The sequence below is a fragment of the Tarenaya hassleriana genome, unplaced genomic scaffold, assembly GCF_000463585.1.
Source record: "Tarenaya hassleriana unplaced genomic scaffold, ASM46358v1 Cleome135, whole genome shotgun sequence".
Lineage (NCBI taxonomy): Eukaryota > Viridiplantae > Streptophyta > Magnoliopsida > Brassicales > Cleomaceae > Tarenaya > Tarenaya hassleriana.
In genome coordinates, this window is record NW_010964048.1 from 71,889 (window position 1) to 79,051 (window position 7,163).

Genomic DNA, 7,163 nt, shown 5'->3' on the forward strand with positions numbered 1-7,163 from the left:
AATCACTCAATCCCGAACCCGCTCCATAGCTAGTGGAACGTTGGCGCGGTTACAATGTAACCGTAGGATTTCCTCAACCCCATGATAGCCGAATCGCTCAAGACTATCACGTGTATCATCGGCTCCAAGCTCTGCCCGTGGGCAACCAATCACAATCATGCCTCCTCAATATGAAACCCGACCCGGGTCAGAGATCATAAAGAGGAGATCTCAGCCAATGAAATCATCGGAATATCACATCAACCCGCTACAATCACACGCTCAACCTTATCCCGACCCTCCAGAATAAAGTCTTACGCCATGCCAACTACCTGATTTCCCCAATCACACACACTCGTATATCATTATACTTTAATCATATATACATACGTCCTTACTTGTCATTTTTGGTATATCGATTCTTTTACGTTCATTCTATTCTTTTATCCTCCGATCCGATCAAATTGGGTTCCGACCATCTCGGATTACCAATTCAATTCGTTTCGAAGGTTTTACTTACCGTAGGTTGTTTCATTCGAGTTTCATGAAATACGAGTAAGGATGGGTCAGGGTAGGTCACGTATAGGGGTCGGTAGCATCGGATCCCGCTCGGTCCGAAGAAACGAGCCAAGACGGGGAGATAGAGGTCCGGAACGGACGGACTGTCCAGTCCGGTCCGAACGGACTAAAGGTTCGGTCCGGACGGTCCGTGGATTCTGGTCCGAACGGACTGACGGTTCTAGACCGAACGGTCTGGAGACCTAGACCGGACGGTCTGAGGTCGTCTTCTTCCTCGCGAACCTGCAACCCTAGACCGGACGATCCCGACCTGGACCGGTCGGTCTAGGCGAACCAGGGATTTTCGAGTTTCGCATTTTCGCACCAAATTCAACACGCTATACCCCAAAATGATCCTAGTAACATCAGGAACTCAAATCTACAATCAATTTCATGCAATTTGCACTCAATCCACGCAAATCTCCATTTTCAATTTGATTATCATTTTTGGGCATAATCCGAAATACTCACTTAGCACAAATTCGAGCTTGGGGTTTCGTTGGGGATATTCTGTAGGGTTGATTTATGCGTTCCTTGTTTGATTTCGACTGAAATCGAAGCTCCAATCAAGGATTGAAGATTCGGAATTTGAGAGAGTTTGTGGGGGAGTGAGAGAGCGAAGTGAGAGGCGAAGAACTGCGAAATGGGCGAACTTAGGGCAGTTCTCGCGTCCCAGAAGAAGCAGGAGGTGGCCAAGGGTGGGAGAGGCGGCTGCATGGCGAAGCAGGAGGTGGCGGCGCGTGAGAATCCGATTCCGCGACCTCAGACCGGATGGTCTGGCTGGGCAGACCAGACGGTCTGCGCCTCCCAGACCGAACGGTCTGCTTCCCAGACCGGACAGTCCTACCAACTTTCCGCCCGTTTTTCTCGCTCGTTTCGGTCTAATCCTTCGGGTCAACTTGGTTAGGGTCTAATTCAATATTTTAAGGACATTTTTATGGCTCATATTTGATTTCCTAAAATTCGGTTTGAAAGTCGAATTTACGGGTTATTACACATCATAGAGCACTAAACCAACATTGAACACTTAGCTCATATGATTCGATATTCTTCAGATCATGGAACTTGGAAACCACTGCCAATTTCGAGAAGGGGTCCATATATAACTCATTTGATGTTTGCTGATGATATGATCTTGTTTGCTGAAGCCTCTACTTTCCAAATGAAAATATTTTGAAAACTCTGGATTGTTTTGGCAGAGTCTCGGGTCAGAAAGTCAATCTAGCCAAATCAGCTGTGTTTGTTTCTCCTAACACTGATGCTACTCTGGCCGCAGATCTCTCCCGAATGGCAGGAATACCTCTGACAAGTGAGTTGGGAAGATACCTCGGAGTTCCATCTCTTCATGGAAAGATTAACTCGAACACTCACAGATACATACTGGAGCAAATGCGCAGCAAACTAGAGGGATGGAGGGCGAAGAGTTTATCTCGAGCGGGTCGAGTGACATTGACTAGCTCGGTTCTAAATGTTATCCCCATTTATCCTATGCAAATTAGTATTTTGCCCGTTGCGTTAATCAATGAAATGGAGAAGATATGCAGGGATTTCATATGGAAAGGAAGTGGTGGTGAGAAGCATGTACACCTCGTAAATTGGGAACAAGTTATTTGTCCTAAACATGAAGGTGGTCTCGGAATCCGAAACTTAAGAGTTTTGAATGCTGCCCTTGCAGGAAAGTTGGGTTGGCGATTGGCTAAAAATAAGGCAACCTTATGGGCAAGATGTTTACTCAACAAGTATTCGAAGGGAAATCTGTCGGTTCCTTATAAAAAACCTACAGGTTGCTCAGAAATTTGGAAATCAGTAGTGAAAGGTTTGGAAGTATTTAATCAAGGGGAGACAATCGACGTTAGAAATGGAATATGTACCTTGTTCTGGACCCACAAATGGCTATCTATAGGACCTTTGATATCCAAAGCCTTACATCCAATCTCAGAGCAAGAAATTCAATATCCAATAAGACATTATTGGGTGGAAGGAGTGGGTTGGGACTGGGAAGCATTGACAAATCTACTACCTAGTGGAGTCCTAGATCTACTCAAACCGATATGTATCTCAGACGATTTATTGGATTGGGATGATAGCATTTGGCAATTCTCAACTGATGGAAGATACACAGTAAAGTCGGGTTATGATTTTCTGCGCAGAAATATGGGTATGCATGATAAAATTTGGAAAATTATATGGAAGGTTAAAGTTCCACAAAGAACACGCATGTTCTTATGGGAAGCGGCACATGGAAAGATCATGTGCAACGTCGAAAGAAAGCGACGACAACTTACTCCGGTTGACATGTGTGGAAGATGTACTGGTTATCAAGAGAGTGTGTTGCATATACTGCGGGATTGTCCACATGCAAGGGTTGTTTGGAACTTATTTGATGCTAGCGGTATCTGGAGGAATTTTTATTCTTCCCACAACTTACGAGATTGGATGTTTCATAATCTGCAATCATCGTCTATGAATTTTGCTGGGTGTTCATGGGATGTTATTTTCTCATTGATCTTATGGTATTTGTGGAAGAATAGGAACACTTTCGTATTTGGAGAACTACCTTTGCCGCCGAATGAAGTTTATAATATCGTTGTAAATAAAGCAAAAGAGGCAACTAAAGCTTGGAATGTCTCTTTGCTTGGAGAAGAAAATGTAAGAAGGTGCCTTACTCTGGTTTCTTGGATACCACCAAGTGTTGATGTGATAGCAGTAAATACAGATGGTAGCTCGTCGGGTAATCCTGGATCATCGGGATGTGCAGGTGTCTTTAGAGACAGTCAAGGGCGATGGAAGGGAGGTTTTGTCCAGTCTCTAGGCATCTGCAATTCGTTAGAGGCGGAGGTTTGGGGTGTGTATAATGCTCTTCGGTTGGGATGGGAGAAAGGTTGGCGAAAGTTAGAGATTCAGACAGATTCACAAACTACTATCTCATTGATAGAGAACCGATACAAACTCCCTTTTACGCTGCGAAATTTGGTTCATAAATATCAAGAGATGATGAAAAAAGATTGGTCTGTGAAGTTCAAGAAAATATATAGAGAAGCAAACACAACTGCTGATTATTTGGCGAAGTCTGCATTAGGAGCGGAATTGGGTTTGAAATGGTTGGATAATCCTCCATCTATTGTTACGGCGAATCTAATGGCGGATTCGATGGAAATCTTGGTCGAAAGAAGAGCTTGATCATTGGGTTAAATCCCTCCGAAGAAAGAAGAAAAAAAATATTATTAATCATATGCATTGATCCATCTTTGGATAATCTAATAGCAATACGATAAATAATTATAATTGTTCAGTTATTTATTTATTTATTTTATGTCATACATTTGCATCCTTTTATCATGAACAATTAAAACATACATATTTGATTTGAATATTTAATTTAAATTTAAACTAGGTCACTTTGGTGACTAACAAGTTTAAATAATAAACAAGTCAAAATATTTTTTAACTTCCATGTAATATGTATCCACATAGCTAATTTCATAAAGCATATAAAATATTATCCATATAAATTATTATATGGTATATTAATACGTAATATATATACTTATACGAAGATACAAAATAATAATACATATTTATATGTATTATAACAACATAGAAGTTATCAATAGTAATACATTATAATAAATTAATTTATTCAAAATTGCTATTAATAAGGGTATAACTTTTATAAAATACACGTAATTTTATGTGTATTTTGATATGTTCAAAACATATATTATTATTATATAACAATTATATATATATACTAATTCAGATATATATATATATACACTTTAATTTTTATTACTATAAACTTTGATGATATATTTTAATGAAAAATATATCCATATATAATGCACATTAATCTTTAATTGTGCATATGAATAAACACGTTTTAGAATCAACGTAATGAGATATATATAAAAAATATGTTTCATAATTTTCGAAATATAGTACAATTTCGAAACTTTAATCGATGAATTATGATAACACCAAAACACATGCTCTGATACCAAATGTAAATTTTATACTAATGGTTTTCTATAACTTTTATGAAAACTCATCAGAACTGGATACGGTATAACATAATTCACACGAACTTAATAAGATAATATATATCGCATATGAAATATACCTGAATCCATATTACAGCGGAATGATTCTGAAAAACAAGTGAGTAAATCAGTTTTTCTCTCCTTTCACCCTTCCTTTCACCCTTACTTTGATGATTTTTCTGGTGGATGAAAAATGTGAATCAAGATATTATATTTATAGAGTAAGGAGAGATGGATTACCATGAATACCAATAGACATTCAAACTTAATTAACTCATATCCATCAATGAATTCAAACTAATATGAAGCCCAAAACCCAAAATTCTATGGGTCAATTTTATATTTCCAACAATATATTCAAGAAAACGTTTGAGTAGTTAATTCAAGAAATTGGAAGCAATATGAATATTAAAAAATGTAAATAAATGTTAGGAGTGGTGGCCTAATCAATATGATGTTTAAGTTTGCCACCGTTTCTTACAACCGTTTCTTAACATTTAACTATAATAATTTATTAGCATTTTTAAAAACTATTAAAAAATTAAAACCATGTAACTAATCAACATTCAATACAAATTAAGCAAAATGCCACATAGATGGTGAGGTGTCTTCACCAAATCCCTTCAAATATCTTTATTTATATATATAGATTTGTTTATCTATATATATATAATAAAGAAAAAAAACTACAGGATTTCCGTTGAGATTCCTTTATCTCACCACCAAGGGAAAAACTTTTCAGCTTTATTTTCAGCTATAGGAAAACAAAAAAATTAAAACTGCCAATTAGAATGAATTATAGTTTAAAAAAAGGAATACACATAGATTGAATGTCTAAACAGTAAAATGCACAACTATGATGTATGGTAATTTTTTTTTATTAAATTCCATGCAACACGTTGAATAAAGATTGTAAGGAAACAAAATAATCTCACACAATATGAAATTGTGTAATTACGTATTGATTGTATATCTTATATAATTTATACCATAAATAAGTAGTTGGCGAGTAAAAAAGAAAATAAAAACACTTGACGTCATCTTTGTAGTAGACAATGAGTTCAATGCTGAGATCGTATACGTTTGCGTATACGAAGTCGGCATCGTTAAATTTGTTTTAATCTCAAACCCAATGGGTACATCACAATGTCCATTGAAGAAGCCTGCAACATTCAATAGTTTGTTATATATCCACAACTACTGGTTATCAACATCCATACATACCTTGAGACTCCTTTTGCCCAGCTCGAGACCATGCAAGAGAAATCACACAGGTACATATATATAATAAGATTAAATGGAACTGTTTATTACTGATAATGTCTACGTATATCAATTGCAATAAGTTTGACAGGAAGTCCAAGAGGTCAAAACTGAAATTTTAATACTTCTCATTTATTTTTTAATAAATTTATCATAAGTATTCATTTATATTGAATAATTTTCTTGTTCATGTATTTGAACATATACCATCCTACAATAAATTGCAAATGAATACCAGCGTTTTTTGTTTTTGTTAGTGGGATACTGAATAGCGTTGTTCACTACTCATTTAATTTTTTTTAATAAATTAATCATAATTACCCATTTATCGGTTATTATGATATAACATTAAATGTATTTAAACAGAAATACTTTTTGTGTTATTATGAGAAATTATATATATATGTCATGATGATTGAACATTATTTTTATATGAAAAAATCTTTTTTTAAAAAAATTTTAACATGATTTTTTTCTCAAAATATGATGTTTTTTAATATTTAAAACTTAGGCCAAAAAAGTTTTTTATATAATAAAGATGGAAAAACTCATATTTTTTTTTATTTAGCATGTTTTTTTGTAAATAAATCATAATTAAGAAAAATTAAAATAATGATTTAGGAAGATTTTTTATTACACCATAATTAAAAATATTTATTAAATAACATGTAACTAATGAGAAATTTTAAATGACCAATGAAATTTAAAAATCAACCATATAGATGATAATGTGTATGCTTAGGTGGTTTCACCATATGCCTTTAAACTTCTTTAGTAATATATATAAACTAGTGAGACCCGCGCGATGCGCGGTTTATTCTTTTTTACTATTAATATAAAATATTTGTTATGTTGTTATAAAACATCGTTCATATGAATATAACAAAAATTATATATATATATAAAATATAAAATAAAAATTATAATATTTGTTAATATAAATTTAGTATAAATGATATAGATTATTTATTTGATTTAGAAAAAGTATATTTATAATATTAAAATATTAAATAAATCACGAATTTAAAGGAATAAAGGAGTAAGGAGACATGAGGATTATTGCATAGGTTATTTATAAGATTGCTCTCAATAATTTGTTCTAAACATGCTTATTGTTGATCTATTTATTTTAATCTCTGCAAAAATTATTTATAAGGTAATACTAAAAGTTATATTATTAAATATTATAGTTATCATTTGTTTTAAGAATAGTTAAATTTGCCCGAGGATGTGTACATGACACAACCCGAAGGTTTTGTCGATCCAAGGAACCCGAGGATGGTGTGCAAGCTTCAGAGGTCCATTTATGGACTGAAACAGGCT

At 34.6% G+C, this 7,163-nt stretch overlaps 1 pseudogene; it reads left to right on the top strand.

Annotated features, from left to right (window-relative positions):
- Nucleotides 1-1,180: 1,180 nt before the first annotated feature.
- Nucleotides 1,181-7,163, top strand: part of LOC104807987 — a 96,123-nt pseudogene continuing 90,140 nt past the window's right edge.